The sequence below is a fragment of the Macrobrachium rosenbergii genome, chromosome 10 (genome assembly GCF_040412425.1).
Source record: "Macrobrachium rosenbergii isolate ZJJX-2024 chromosome 10, ASM4041242v1, whole genome shotgun sequence".
NCBI lineage: Eukaryota > Metazoa > Arthropoda > Malacostraca > Decapoda > Palaemonidae > Macrobrachium > Macrobrachium rosenbergii.
In genome coordinates, this window is record NC_089750.1 from 68109707 (window position 1) to 68126604 (window position 16898).

General features: G+C 35.6%; 1 protein-coding gene across 1 annotated transcript in view; it reads right to left on the reverse strand.

The window, feature by feature from the left end:
• The window catches only part of chp (chaoptin), an 86107-nt gene that overhangs the window by 49059 nt on the left and 20150 nt on the right, over positions 1-16898 (reverse strand). The window lies entirely within an intron of this gene.

Sequence of the window (16898 nt, forward strand, 5' to 3'; positions counted from 1 at the left end):
TCAGTCACAAATAACAAATGCACCATGTTTTCTGCTTTGATATATAGAGCAATACACCGAAAACTAATATGCACATATTTATATATACAGTAAACATACACATACACACACATATATACATATATATATATATATATATATATATATATATATATATATATATATATATATATATATATATATATTACATATGTCTATATACATACACGCATATATATATATATATATATATATATATATATATATATATATATATATATAAATTGTAGTCTACGTTTATTTAGATAATTATGGCAGCATTTATGTTTATTTCGAAAATGCATAGACAAGTGTATAGTATGATTTGCATCACGCAAAGTAAAAACACATGGAAAGTGATGTACACCTTGAGCAGGCCAAATAAAACAATTGGCCATCAAAATGTGTTTCATAACTTAATATTTTGAGATGACACTCCTATCTTCGTTTTTGCTGATTATTCGTGGCATAAATGACATAAAAATATGAGAGTAAGTGTTCTGTTCGTTGAACTGGTTTTTCTGAAGAAGCAAAACAGTTTTCACTATGTGACCGACTACGTTAAGATCACCAACTCAAGAGTAAACCATCGTGCTATTCACTTACAGAATTTGGAGTAATCTGCTTCCTCCAGTGTTCTCTACTGAACGTTTAATATATTGTTATAATAACAACTATATATCAGTGAAATAAAATTGGTGAGAATAATTCTCATTCGACTAAATAATTAATTTAACAGGTACTACTGCATTATCCAACTCTCCCAGGAATGGCCACAGTTCTGGATCGACTCATCTGTATACCTCTATTCACTTCCAGAATTCTCTCCTTCCTTCAGTGTTCTATACTAGATGTTTAATTATTATTATTATTATTATTATTATTATTATTATTATTATTATTATTATTATTATTATTATTATTTCAGTAGCTGAAACCTATTCACATAGAACAAGCACACCATAGGGGCCACTGAATTGAAATTCAAGCTTCCAAAGTATGTTGGTTTCAACATCCCACCACAGACCAGGCCCTGCAGCAGTAACTGATCATGATACAGAGCCATTGATTTTTCATCGCCATGGGGGAGACGCGAACCCGCCACGCCTGAGTGGCATCCCGCGACACTAACAACTTTACCAGCGGACCAGATGCATTATTATTATGAAAACAATCAGTAAAATATAAATAGCGAGAACCGTCTGATCTGTATACCTGGAAGATTTCTCTGTAAAGATTCCTTATCATAAGCAGCTTTATATATCCCAAATGGCGAGGGCTTCCAATAACAATAAGCTTTAAATTTTTTTTCTTCTGAGAATTCGTAAATTCGGGAAGAAGATCGAGTTAGTAGTGTGTTTACATTAAATATTCATGTGTAAGACGATTATGGCAGATCTTGAGCCATCACAAAAACAGTTCAGAGAGAAGTTGATTCTTGTGAATACAATGCACGATGTTGTACATCTCTGGCAAAGGTTTACTTCTAAATCGATTTACTAAAAGTAAAAAATGCGCCAAAGTTACTTCGGCGCAATCGAGTTTTCTGTACAGTGTATAATCAAGGCCACCGAAAATAAATCTATCTTTCGGTGGTTTCGGTATAATGCTGTATGAGCCGCGGCCCATGAATCTTTAACCACGGCCAGGTGGTGGCCTGTCCTAAATCGTTGCCAGAAGCACGATTATGGTTAACTTTAACCTTAAATAAAATAAAAATTACTGAGGCTTGAGGGTTACAATTTGGTATATTTGATGACTGGAGGGTGGATGATCAACATACCAGTTTGCAGACCTCTAGCCTCAGTAATTTTTAAGATCTGGGAGCGGACAGAAAAAGTGCGGACGGACAGACAAAGCCGGCACAATAGTTTTCTTTTACAGAAAACTAAAAAGTGGCTTAAAGACGGACAGACGGCCACTTACAGGAACTGTTACATTCGGATATCACTTCATGATGACGTCAAATCTAACTAGGACAGTAGACAGTCTTCAGAGTTCACTCACCACAGAACCTGATCTAGCGAGGGAGTCATCTCATGAATTACATCTGGATGAAACGCCTTGCTAACACATACACACACACACACACACACAAACACAAGCACTTAGGACACAAGGTAATCTCTCACCCACGTTGAAGAAGTAATAACATACGGCCTGTTAGAGGAAAAGTATTATTATTTTTTGCAATTAATTGATTTCATGAACAAATAAATTAGTGTTGTATTACCAAGATGCACTTTTGTGTATAGATTAATGTAAACATATACAGCTATAAATATATCAACATATAAATAAATAGTCACCGGTAAGGACGTTTTGTAATATATAATATATACTGTATATATATACATATATATATATATATATATATATATATATATATATATATATATGCGTGTGTATAAATGCGCATGCATATATATATATATATATATATAGAAGAGAAGTTGTTGGCGCAAGCAGGCCACGTAAGTTCCCAAATTACATCTGGGGCAAGTATATTTATATACGACTGACGATTGCATTATTGGGCACATTCTATCCTTAAATATAAAAAGAGACCCTGTTGTAAGTGGATTTTTTGGTATTAGGATGACTTGTAACATGTTAAAATTTGGGGACTTACATGGGATTGACTAAGTGATTGCTGAGGGTCAGAGCAGATTCACAAAAAAGGTGTTAGTCACCATACTGGTCACAGATTGTCCAATCCAGAATTTTCTAATATTAGAAATCATTCATGTATGTAATACTAGTATCAATTATTCTGACTTCTCTGTTTTGGGCCAAACAAGCCCTCCACGCGAACTGCTCATTTTAGAATCGTTATTTATTAAGCAGCTAGTTCCCAAGTTGAACTCACCTCTGCACAGTTGCATCTGGCTTGAGCCAGTTTTCTTTGCCACTTTCCTTTTCCCTTTTAGTCATTCAGCCTTCAACTTTTAGTCTAGCAGGTGCTTTTTCTGAATTGTCTTGTTTTAATGGATATTTATGTAGCATGTTGAGACTTGAAGTCGTCAGTTTTATTCCATGTATTTTAATCTGTATATTTTCTCTTTTAGCCTTCAATATGACGATGTAACAATGTGTTAAGAAATGTGTCGGCAAATAAATATCACCTATAGATGACCGACTGTCTCCTTGTCACCCTGTCCTGATATATATATATATATATATATATATATATATATATATATATATATATATATATATATATATATATATATATATATATATATATATATATATTATATATATATATACTGACATGTGTACCTATGCACATGGTGTACTCATGCATAACAATAAACACGCATATAAATGAATGCCCTGTCTTTGCCAGCTGTTCTGGCAAAGAAAAATGGACCCCCGCCCCCCAAGTTGTTTTTTTCAACTGGGTTGAAAGAAGCATTAGTATAATTCATCGCTAAACACAATTTATCCGGTTTCGGACACGCGAGCCATAAATTATCTTCCCCGAAGAGAAAACTCTTTCCAAAACTCTTCTGATGTGTTTTAAAATCAGCGTTGAAGGGGAACGCTTTCTAAAAAAGAAAGAAAAAAATAAGACAGTTCTGTCAATTCTTTACCGTTTACAACAAATGGGAATGTCTGGAGCGATGCAAGAATAAGGAACATTATATATATATATATATATATATATATATATATATATATATATATATATATATATATATATATATATATATATATATATATATATATATATATAAACTTGATCAGTGGAAAAGGATCTGCTCGAAAAGGTCTTATTTAATTCTCATTGTTTTTTAATGACGGTGGGCAATAATTCTAACGCTTTGAAAGTGGGTATTAGGAATTTTAATTTTCATTGTTTTTCCTGTCGGTGTTCAGTAATTCTGTTGTTTAGAGGTTGGCTATTGTGAATTTACACGTACACAAACACACACATATATATAAATACAGCATATATACACATACATACATATATATGTATATATATGCATGTATGTATATGTAAATATATATATGTATATATATAAATATATATATTATCTATGTATGTATATATATATATATATATATATATATATATATATATATATATATATATATATATATATATAAACATGAATGCGTTTCATTATAAGTTTCCGTCTCACTTGAAATATATTTATCATAGTCTTTAGTTCTGTCCATGATCTGAGAGAGAGAGAGAGAGAGAGAGAGAGAGAGAGAGAGAGAGAGAGAGAACTAAGATGCCGCTCACTTACCCTCAACTTAAAAAAAAAAGAAAAGACTTGGAAAGATTTATCAAAATTCAGAGCACAAATATTGTAGGAAGATTTGTGCGCGTCCTTCTCGATGTTGGGAAAATGTATGTATATAGATTTTTCCTTCTTTTTTGGGTGAGAGGGGAGGGGGGAGGGGAGGGGGAGGGGTTTGGGGGATTGTGGGTGGGGAGGGGGTCAACTGTCCGGTCACTTCTGTGATATGTTCTCCTGAGTGCTCGTGCGAGGAGGCACGATCTTTCCTGAAGTGTTTTTTTTTTTTTTTTTGCTGTATGCGTTGGGGTTCGACCTGGCATTTTACTTTAGCTACCTACTTGGGTCATATATATATTAAATATATATATATATATATATATATATATATATATATATATATACACATATATATATATACATGAATATATATATACTTTATATATATATTTATACATATATTTATATCATTAATATAATATATATATACATATATTATTTATATATATATAATTATATATATATATATACTATGTGTGCGTGTGTGTACGTGAGACAGTGTGTATATATATACATATGTATATATGTATATATATTTATATTAATTATATATATATATATATATACATATATATATATATATATATATATATATATATATATATATATATATATATATATATATAAGTATATATGTTTGTGTGTTGTGTGTAACAGTAATTAAGGGAAACGATCTGACTTGACGAAAAATACTCATCAACACCATTACGAGCTGGTGGGGGGGGGGAGGAGGAGGGATGGAATAACAAATTTGTACCCTATCTTCGGAGGAGGACTTTAAACTGCCCCTCAAACCAGGGAAGGTTATAGATACTTAAGAAATAGAAGGGTGAGAATGCTCTAGTTTGACAGGAAGAGGGAAGATATAGTCTTAGAACAAGATAAATATAGGACAGGGTAGACTGAAAGGTGTTACACGGTTTCATGAATCTCTCGCCTTCAGTCCATCGAAGGAGGAACTGAAATAGTACCTGAAGAAAACATACGATGACATTTAACGCCAGAGAGAGAGAGAGAGAGAGAGAGAGAGAGAGAGAGAGAGAGAGAGAGAGAGAGAGAGAGAGAGAGAGAGTCTAATATAATGTCTAAGCCTGAACACAATACGAATTCATAATGTTAACCTACATAAGTCTACAAACGCAGAGTCTAATATAATGTCTAAGCCTGAACACAATACGAATTCATAATGTTAACCTACATAAGTCTACAAACGCAGAGTCTAATATAATGTCTAAGCCTGAACACAATACGAATTCATAATGTTAACCTACATAAGTCTACAAACGCAGAGTCTAATATAATGTCTAAGCCTGAACAAAATACGAATTCATAATGTTAACCTACATAAGTCTACAAACGCAGAGTCTAATATAATGTCTAAGCCTGAACACAATACGAATTCATAATGTTAACTTACATAAGTCTATAAACGCAAATAAAAATGCGTAACGGCAAGAAAATAAACCACAGAAAGAAGATTCTTTGTAGCTAAACAAACGAATTCCTCAATTCTTATTTGTTACCGAAAAATATCGAAACGCAAAGGAATAATGCAAAAAGACATGCAATACTTCGCACAGGCCACACAAGGAGCTCCAGTGGCTACAGACCTAGCAAACGTTATTTACTGAATTCGAATTCGACACTTTTTAGCGTTTCATCATAAGTTTCCGGCTCACTTGAAATATATTTATCAGTGTCTTTGGTTCCGTCTGTGATCTGAGAGAGAGAGAGAGAGAGAGAGAGAGAGAGAGAGAGAGAGAGAGAGAGAGAGAGAGAGAGAGAGAGAGAACTAAGATGCCGCTCACTTACCCTCAACTTAAAAAAAAAAAGACTTGGAAAGATTTATCAAACAAAATTCAGAGCACAAATATTGTAGGAAGATTTGTGCGCGTTCCTTGTAGCTAAACAAACGAATTCCTCAATTCGTATTTGTTACCGAAAAATATCGAAACGTGAAAGAATAATGCAAAAAAAAAAAAAGGCATGCAATACTTCGCACAGCCCACACAAGGAACTCGAGTGGCTATAGAACTAGCAACGTTATTCATTGAATTCGAATTCGACACTTTTCAGCTTTCTGAAGAGAAAACTATTGTGCCGGCTTTGTCTGTCCGTCCACACTTTTCTGTCCGCCCTCAGATCTTAAAAATTACTGAGGCTAGAGGGCTGCAAATTGGTATGTTGATCATCCACCCTCCAATCATCAAACATTCCAAATTGCAGCCCTGTAGCCTCTGTAGTTTTTTTTTTTTTTATTTTACTTAAGGTTAAAGTTAGCCATAATCGTGGTTCTGGCAAAGATATAGAACAGGCCACCACCGGGCCGTGGTTAAATTTGTATGGGCCACGCTGGCTCATACAGCATCATACCGAGACCACCGAAATATAGATCTATTTTCGGTGGCCTTGATTTACGCTGTAACGGCTGTACAGAAAACTCGACTGCGCCGAATAAACTTCGGCGCATTTTTTACTTATTTTTATTTTTTATTTCTCTTCCATATCTCCAACCGGCAACTTCATTAGCTTTGTTGCCCTTTGTTTCCTACGCAAAGAGACTTGGGCAACCAATTAATAGGAGGCACGCATTGTCTTCCTTCTGTGTGTGTGTGTGTGCAACTTTGATATCAATTTTCAATTCGGGTTGCTGGTGTTCCGTAATGGCCTTTGTGTGTTTTCTATATCTTTTTCTTTCCCTTCTTTTCTCTTCCTTTAATTATCTTACCTCCACCTACCGTACCGAAGCCAATCCCCATTGTCCCGTTTATCAATGGCTTTTGGATAACATATGAATATTAATGAATGTATTTTGAGGAGAGGGTGAAATTATATTTCCTTTGATTTGCATTGTGTTTGGACAGGGACAATCTTCTTTCTTCTGTAAATTCGTATTTCAGTTCGGCGCCATTCAGGACCTGATTCATATATGCATATGAACACGCTTGCTCACAAGAGGACGCACAAAGACGTACGTACATGTGTATTATGTATTTATATATATATAACATATATATTGTGTATATATTTATATATATATTATGTATACACACATATATAAATATATATATTATACACACACACACACACACACACATATATATATATATATATATATATATATATATATATATATATATAAATCCTTCATGGCATTTGCCTTTATTTGTACATTCATCACGTTCCATATCTTCGTGAATCAGTTATACATACACACACACACACACACACACATATATATATATATATATATATATATATATATATATATATATATATATATATATATATATACATATACATATACATGTATGTGTGTGTATGGACGTGTCCGCGTGGGAGCTTGTGCGTTTAATAACAGAACAGTAACAATAAGTGATGTTTAGAGACCATTACTCATGTGTTATCGTGTGAAAATTAAAGTTTTTAATTACAGCATTTGATTTATTACAGGAAATCAAACTTCTCTGCTCTCAAATTTTGGTGAACGAACAGCTTACTCATTAACTGTATATTAAGAGAGAGAGAGAGAGAGAGAGAGAGAGAGAGAGAGAGAGAGAGGATTTAAGCAACATCACAACCACACCAATGCAATGTAAAGACTGGAGAACTTAATAATGGAAAATTATAAAAGATATTTTATATATATCATACATTATGCAACAGATACTCAAGTCCACCGAAGTAAATTTCAGCAAACTATTATTATTATTATTAATATTATTATTATTATTATTATTATTATTATTATTATTATTAAACAGCGTGGGACAGCAGAATGCTAAAAGCGTTATTATTATTATTATTATTATTATTATTATTATTATTATTATTATTATTATTATTATTATTATTATTATCAAACAGCGTGGAACAGCAGAATACTAAAAGCATTATTATTATTATTATTATTATTATTATTACTATTATTATTATCAACCAAACAGCCTGGAACAGCAGAACGCAACAAGCTAAAGAGCTCCAACAGGGAAAACAGCCAAGCCGGCAAAACGAAACAAAGAATTAAAGAGCAAACAATATAAGGGAAGCACCAAAAAACATAATTAAATAAACAGAAAGCAATAAAAGAATTCAACTATATGAGAGCGAGACGAGCTGGAAATGCGAAAGCCGAAATAACTCGAGAGAAACACAAGGCGTATTTCAGCCGACTTTTCCACTTTACAATGCTTCCCTTCTCTTAAATTTTGTTTATTAACTCCTTTGTTATATCTGAGTAAAGGTTCGCGAATATCACCCTTTGTTCGGCTCGACTTTTCAGGCAGGAGCGGAGAGGCATTACACGGAGACACGAGATGGGCAAAAAGAAAAAAGAAAAATAAAATATTAAAAAAAAAAAAAAAAAGGGGGTGGCCGCCAGACAAAGAGAGGGCAAATGGTATGAGATGAAACTAATAAATAAATAAATTTACATAGAAATGCTCATAATGCATTGGAAAACAATCAACAACAGGAAAAATTTTATACATAATTTGATATGATTCTGTATGTATGTATATCTGGATAAATACATATATATATACATATATATACAGTATACATATATAAATATATATATAAATATATATATTTAAATATATATATATATATATATATATATATATATATATATATATATTACTAATAGACAGTATAATTTCTTGATTTATCGATTTTATATAATTTTATTAATATACTTCTCACTCCATTACCTTCCATGGCAGGATTTTTGGCACAGTGGACTAAGTGGCAACTTCAGTCTTACTAACATGGGGCTCAATGCTTGTTAATGATAAGCTTATCCTAAAAGCGTGATGAAATCGAGAGTCACTGGGGCTATTAATAATATACATATGTATACATGTATATATATATATATATATATATATATATATATATATATATATATATATATATATATATATATATATATATATCAGCAATTAAATAGCATGTTAGACAAGATCTGTGATCACCTCTCCGAGTATCCCAGATGGGATAAAAGCCACGTATGTTGAGGAACGTAGGGGCGGGCGGGGGTGGGGGTGGGGGTGGGGGGTGGGTGGGAGATGCATAAAACTTCGTCCATTGTATCGAATGGAAAAAGATTACAAGGTTCCCATTATACTGAGCCATTCCCCCTATGAGGGGAAACTCCAGGCTGTTACCTCCAAAACTAAAGATGTATGAAAAGTACAAATATAAGTATCAATTACACATGAAAACATACATACACACACACACACACAATAAACAGCTTTGGCTATTAGCAATTAGGTCAAACTGTTTGAGACCTCAGGCTGTTACCCCGTAGTCACGGAATCCTAAGGATAAGAGCAGGAACCTACCCAAGGACAAATAGCTGAGGAGCTCACGTTAAAATCATTTACTTTTAACAGAATGCGTTAAGAGCCTCCTGATGTTATCGCGTTTTAGAGGCGCGTTGTAGCCCGTGCGTCATGGAAATGTAAGGGCCAGTGCCACTGTCTCTTTCCGTTCTTCTTCATCTCTTACTCTCTCTAGGTATGAAAGGGTTTCTAGATACGAAAGAAAAGGTTTTGAAGGACAAGATAAAAGATACAAAAATTAGGAGAAATGCCAATGGAGAAATATTAAGTAGGGAGGAATTATAATATATATATATATATATATATATATATATATATATATATATATATATATATATATATATATATATATATATATATATATATATATATAATCAACACACAATCACGTGTGGAACAGAAATAAATTTCTGACACATCAGGACCAGAACCCAGGTCTTTCAATTGAAAGACCTGGGTTCTGATCCTTATGTGAATCAGAAATTTATATATATATATATATATATATATATATATATATATATACATATACACCATGAATGTTTTTCCCCCTAGTTGACAAAAACATTACACAATTGCGTCAAGAAGCACAATGTTAAACAAGAGGAAAAAAAATCGAGAAACATCAACAAAAAGATCGGGAATTTTTAACAATACTAAACAAGTGGATAAAAAATGAGAAAGATTAATGGTAACAGTTTTTCCCCCGAGACTGACCAAAAAAAAATCTATTTTGTTTTTTTAGAAATATCACTGAAACAAGTACGGGCCTCAGGAACACCACCCGACAAATGCAGGGGGGACATCAATATCTGGCTGGGGAGTACACAAAGGCCAGATAATCCATCGTACCAGCTTGCATTAATCCCCCCATCTTTGAAATAAATCCCCTCGAAAACATTTCTTTAGGAGCGAATGTATTTGTTTTCGTTGTTGCGAACAATGGACGCCGTGGCGGCTTCCACCCCAGTGTAAGTGTGTTTGTGTGCGTTTGTGTGTGTGTGTGTATGTGTGTATGTGTGTGCCCTCAGTTCCAACCCGATCCCTCCACCTTATCTCTCTTTCTCTTTCCCTTCTCCCATTCATCACTCAGGGTTCTTTATCCCATGATTGAATCAGCTCTCTCTCTCTCTCACTGTCTCTCTCTCTCTCAGAATTTAGGTGTCTCTATTCACATCACTTTCTCACTTACGCCAGGCATCTATCTCTCTCTCTTCCGTATTTCACTTGTTTCTGTATTTTATTCTAGTCGTTCGAATGCATTCATTATTGACCTTATTACTGTTTCTCTTTTCAATTTCTTAATGACCAGTCATTCTCTCCTTCGTCCCGCTCACCTCCTTAGGTTCCCGGTACCCTCGGAAAACTCGGTTCCCAATGCCCTCGGAAAACTGTTCCCAACACCTTCGGAAAACTCGGTTCCCAATGCCCTCGGAAAACTCGATTCCCAACGACCTCAGAGAACTTAGTTCCCAACATCCTCGGAAAAATCTGTTCTCTATGCCTTCGGAATACTTAGTTACCAACATCCTTGCAAAACTCGTTCCCAACACCCTCGGAAAACTCGGTTCCCAACGACCTCGGAAAACTAGGTCCCCAGCATCCTCGGAAAATCTGTTCCCAATGCCATCGAAAAACTTGGTAACCATCATCCTCGGAAAACTCTGTTCCCAACGCCCTCAGAAAACTTGGTTCCCAACGCCCTCTGAAAACTCGGTTCTCAATGTCCTTGGAAAACTCGGTTCCAAATGACCTCGGAAAACTCAGTTCCCAACATCCGCCGAAAAATCTGTTCTCAACGCCCTCGGAAAACTCGGTTCCCAACGACCTCGGACAACTGTGTTACTAACACTTTTGGAAAACTTGGATCTCAACGACCTCTGAAAACTCGGTTCCCAGTGCCCTCGGAATACTCGGTTCCCAACGACCTCGGAAAACTTGGTTCCCAATGCCCTCGGACGAAAAATTCTGTTCCCAATGGCCTTGAAAACTCGGTTCCCGATATCCTCGGAAAACTCGTTCCCAACGACCTCGGAAAACTTGGTTCCCAACATCGTCGGAAAACTCGGTTCCCAAAACCGAAAACTTTATTCCTATGCCCTCCAAAAACTTGGTTCTCAAAACCCTCGAAAAATTCCACTCCCAACGTTTCCGGATAACTCGGTTTCCAACGTCTTCGGAAAACTTCATCCCCACCATCCTCGGAAAAATCAGTTCCCAACGCCCTCGGAAAACTTGGTTTCCAACATCCTCAGAAAAATCGGTTCCCAACGCCCTCGGAAAACTCGGTTTCCAACATCCTCGGAAAAATCGGTTCCCAACGCCCTCAGAAAAATCGGTTCCCAACATCCTCGGAAAAATCGGTTCCCAACATCCTCGGAAAAATCGGCTCCCAACATCCTCCGGAAAATCGGTTCTCAACGCCCTCGGAAAACTCATTTCCCAACATCCTCGGGAATATCGGTTCCCAACGCCCTAGGAAAACTCGGTTCTCAATACCCTCGGAAAACTCGCTCCACAAAACCGGAAAACTTGATTCTCAACGTCCTCGGAAAACTCGGTTCCTATCACCCCGGAAAACTTGGTTTTTATCCTTATCAGCAGAGCTCGTTTTTTGATCTTGTGTAAACGTATTTCTATAAACCTACAAAGCGATATTCCCCCAAATTAGCATTGAGCCCTTTCAGGCGACATTAAACATTCAAAGGACCTCGGCTGCTGCCCAGATATTCACTCACAGCCGAGTAGTAGTCAGTCAGTCCCCCTGCCCAGCACACTTTACACTACAAAGCAACTTTTGTTCAAAACAATGGCGGCAGCGAATCTGGATTGAACCTGAACTTTTATTCTTTACAGTTTTTCATTTTGTTTTCTTTTTACCGGGTTAATCAGGATAAAGTAGACAATTATGTGACCACATACAAGATGATGAATATGACTGTCAGGGACAAATTAAGAAAAGAAAAGATATTATGATAATTTAGGCAGAAATCTAATCAGAAAATGGTTCTTTGAGGCATCGTTTTCATAATCCCAGCTTCATTAAATATCTCCAAACTTTGGAGTTTCTTTCCTTTGTATTTTTGCCATCCTGCAATCTTAATTTAAGAAACCGTTCAGCCATGCTACAGTGTCAAACAAATTCAGTATGCATGTGTGTGCAGAACATTCACAAGCATAAACGGACAGATAAGTTTGAGTGTAAAAGCTGTGACTACTAATCTCACTTATGTTGAAAAGCCATTACTATCAACTTGGACGAAAACACTTCGCAATATGTTAATCAGTTCTGATAATCTGGTTAAGAGAGAAGGTTCTTTACACAAGGTAGTAAATTGGGCCTTCTTAGTTGTGACTTCTCAGGCCTTTGCCCTAAGGAGGCCTGTATGGGTGGTAAGGCGTTGAAGGGGATGAGGAGCCTGATGTGGACCTCTGGACTTTAACTAACCGAGGGGAACGTGGCCTTGTTCGGTTTCAGGCTTCATGGCCTTTATTACTATTTTTCAAGAACTTGTTCCACATTTCTTAGTTGTCATATTTTAGAAATTACTAGAAAAAAAACTAGAAGGGAAATGAAAAAGCGAAAGTAAACAGGAATTAATATATATATACATATATATATATATATATATATATATATATATATATATATATATATATATATATATATATATATATATATAATATATATATAAAGTCCAACACACAATGCGAAATTTCATGTAGACCTCAATTTCTAGCTCAAATGCTTCTTCGCCTGGACTCAAATAATCGGTCATAAGTAATTAATCTTATAACGAAACCGTAAAACTAACGGTATCGCTGGATATTAACCAGGGTTATGAGTGATACATACGATCCCTAAAATGCCGGGTTTTTTCTTAAAGAGACGATGAGACAAGACGCTAGAAGGTATTTCCTCCCTCAAGGGATCCACAACCCTGCTTTGGAACACTCCTTCCTTATGCCAGCAGTACTGACTGTCCGTATATATATTTCTGACTATGCAGAGATTGTAAAAGTATAAAAGTTATGGTTGTGAATCAATATAACTTGAACAATCAAGAGCCATATGAAAATCTACACAGATATTACGTCCCCGTTCCCTTTTCCCAACTACTCCCTAACCCCCTCCCCCTCCTACCACCTCCCCCTATTCTTACTTCCTATCCCCTACTCCTAACCCCCTTCTGCTACTTCCTACTCCCCTCCCCCTATTCCCTACTCCTGCTTACTACCCCCTCCCCTATTCCCTACTCCTACTTACTACCCCCTCCCCTACTTCCAAACCCCCTTCCCCTGTTCTCTACTCCTACTTCCTAACCCCTCCCCATTCCCTATCCCTACTCCCAAACCCCTATTCCCTACTCCTACTCCCAAACCCCCTCCCCTATTCCCTACTCCTACTTCCAGACCCCCTCTCCTATTCCCTACTCCTACTTCCTAACCCCCTTCCCTTATCCCCTACTGCTACTTCCTACTCCCCTCCCCCTGTTCCCTACTTCTACTTCCAAACCCCTCCCCTATTCCCTACTTCTACTTCCAAACCCCCTCCCCTTGTTCCCTACTCATACTTCCTAACCCCTCCCCTATTCCCTACTCCCACTCCGAAATCCCCTCCCCCTATTCCCTACTCCTACTCCCAAACCCCCTCCCACTATTCCCTACTCCTACTCCCAAACCCCTCCCCTATTCCCTACTCCAACTTCCTACCCCCTCCCTCCCCCTACATCCTACCCTCCCGAACACTCCTCTTCGTCTCCGGAGTTCCTCCGCAGGTTTGTCAAGTCATGAATCCTTGAGTATCCCGCACATCATCCTTCGAGCAAAGGTCCTTCAATTACCGGGAAGAGATAGCCCTCGATATCAATTCCCTGTGATTTACAAGTGACGTTCAAGTGGCCGGGGGAATTTCGAAAAGCCGTTCTGTCCTCTCTCTCTCTCTCTCTCTCTCTGTGCCTTCACAATAACGTATGCAATGTCTTGTGATTTTCAACTTATTGTTTATTGGTTCACTGGGTGCTCCCTTTTGGCTGTAATGGTTGTAGCCTGTGATCATTTGTTGGTATTATATAAAACATGTTACACACAAGTATGTATATATATATATATATATATATATATATATATATATATATATATATATATATGTACATGTATATACATATACATACATATATATATATATATATATATATATATATATATATATATATATATATATATATGAGATCCAACTAGTAGATCAAAGGAAATAGCTTGAATATCTTCATACAATATCTGAAAATCGTAAGATTTTATTGTTAAAACAGAGAAAACGTGTGTAGGCGTGTGTGCGCGTAGGTGTATACGTGCGTCTGCCCACGAGTGTATGATAATAAAAAAAAAGATGCGCTATTCATTCGGTATACCAACGAGATAACTAGAATAAAAAAAAAATAAACATTGAGGGAATCCCTCATTCTTTTAGAGAAAACAAATAATAAAAAAGAACTCAAAGGAGCCCTGAATGGCAAGTCAGGAAAATAATCTGACGATTCCACAAAGTTCTTTCTGGGACGCGCCAAAGTTCCCTTGTAAAATACCCCCACACAAAGCCTTAATTTGCGCCGCCGTAGGAGGGAATGGAAAGAAAAATTATATACGTCTTTTGGAGTTTGACGCTCCGTTCCCCGTCTTGTGTCCTTTCCACGGGTTTTTCTTGTTAGTTCACTGTGGCTTCTTTCGTTTTTTTTTTTCGTGGTTGTTTTTCTTGTTTTTTATTTTCATTAGTTCTTTTACTGTATTTTGGGGCGTTAACGGTAGCTACCATATAACGAGTCTTAATGTAAAGTGATGATAGCAAAAGTGTTATGAAAATGTTACGAGCATATATTAGCGTTCATGTCCAAAGTCTTCTCATGCTCTGCATGTATATGTATGTATATATATATATATATATATATATATATATATATATATATATATATATATATATATATATATATAGGTATGTCTGTATGTGAATATATATATATACACTACTTATGTGTATATATATATATATATATATATATATATATATATATATATATATATATATATATATATATATATATATGTACGTATATGAATATATATACATATACTACTTATGTGTATATATATAATATATATATATATATATATATATATGTGTGTGTGTGTGTGTGTGTGTGTGTGTGTGTGTGTGTGTGTGTGTGTGTATTCTCTAACAAAGAAACCACACTCATAATATATACTTCATTGACAAGGTTAAAGGCTGCAGCCTTTACTTGAGAGAATCCAATAATCTCTCTCTCGAAATGTCCGTTTCCGAAGCGTCATCCATCGCTGATGACAAGGGAATATATTCTCCGGAAATTGAGAAGGGAATAATCATCGTATTTTTCAAAGGATTTATTTATTATCGGAAGCCGTACTTTGCATCTTGACTCTCGGATTATATTCCCGGATTATATCTGGATATTCGCTCGTCGATTGTAAGTGGATTATGTTGGAATGGGATGGAATGGAATATAGAGGATTATAGAATTTAGGCCAAAGGCCAGGTAGTGGGACCTATGAGGTCAATCAGAGCTGAAACGGTAATTGACTGTGAAAGGTTTGAAAGGTATAAGAGGAGGAAAACCTGATAGTTGCACTATAAAAATATTGTTACGAGAGGGTGGAGAGTAAGATGGAAGAAAGAGAATATGGAAGGAGGTACAGTAAGAGGAACGAAAGGGGTTGCAGCTGGGGCCGAAGGGAATCTGTAAAGACCCTTAAGTAATGCCTACAGTGCACCACGTGGGGTGCACTGACAGCACTACCCCCTTACGGGGGAACTTTTATTTACTTATAATAGTGGCGCTAAACTTCATATTATATACTTGTCCTTTTCTCCGTTTTATCCGCACTCAGTAATTTAATATTTGCTCTTAATTCTCTTTTCTTTCTCAAGTTTCATCGCTTAGTTTCAATTATATTTACTCATATTATCGACGTTAAAGTTTATTTTATACACCAGTCCATCCCTCCATTTTATTTTTCTTCCACAATTTAATCTATTTTTTTTTTTTAATATTCACAATCGATTCATAACGCTTTCTTTAATTATCTGTTTCCTTAGACTTATTTATTGCTTATTCATTTCATTAGACTTTTATTTTAATCTCGACAAATACCCTAAAAAAACTAATTTTATCTTTCTTCTTATTTT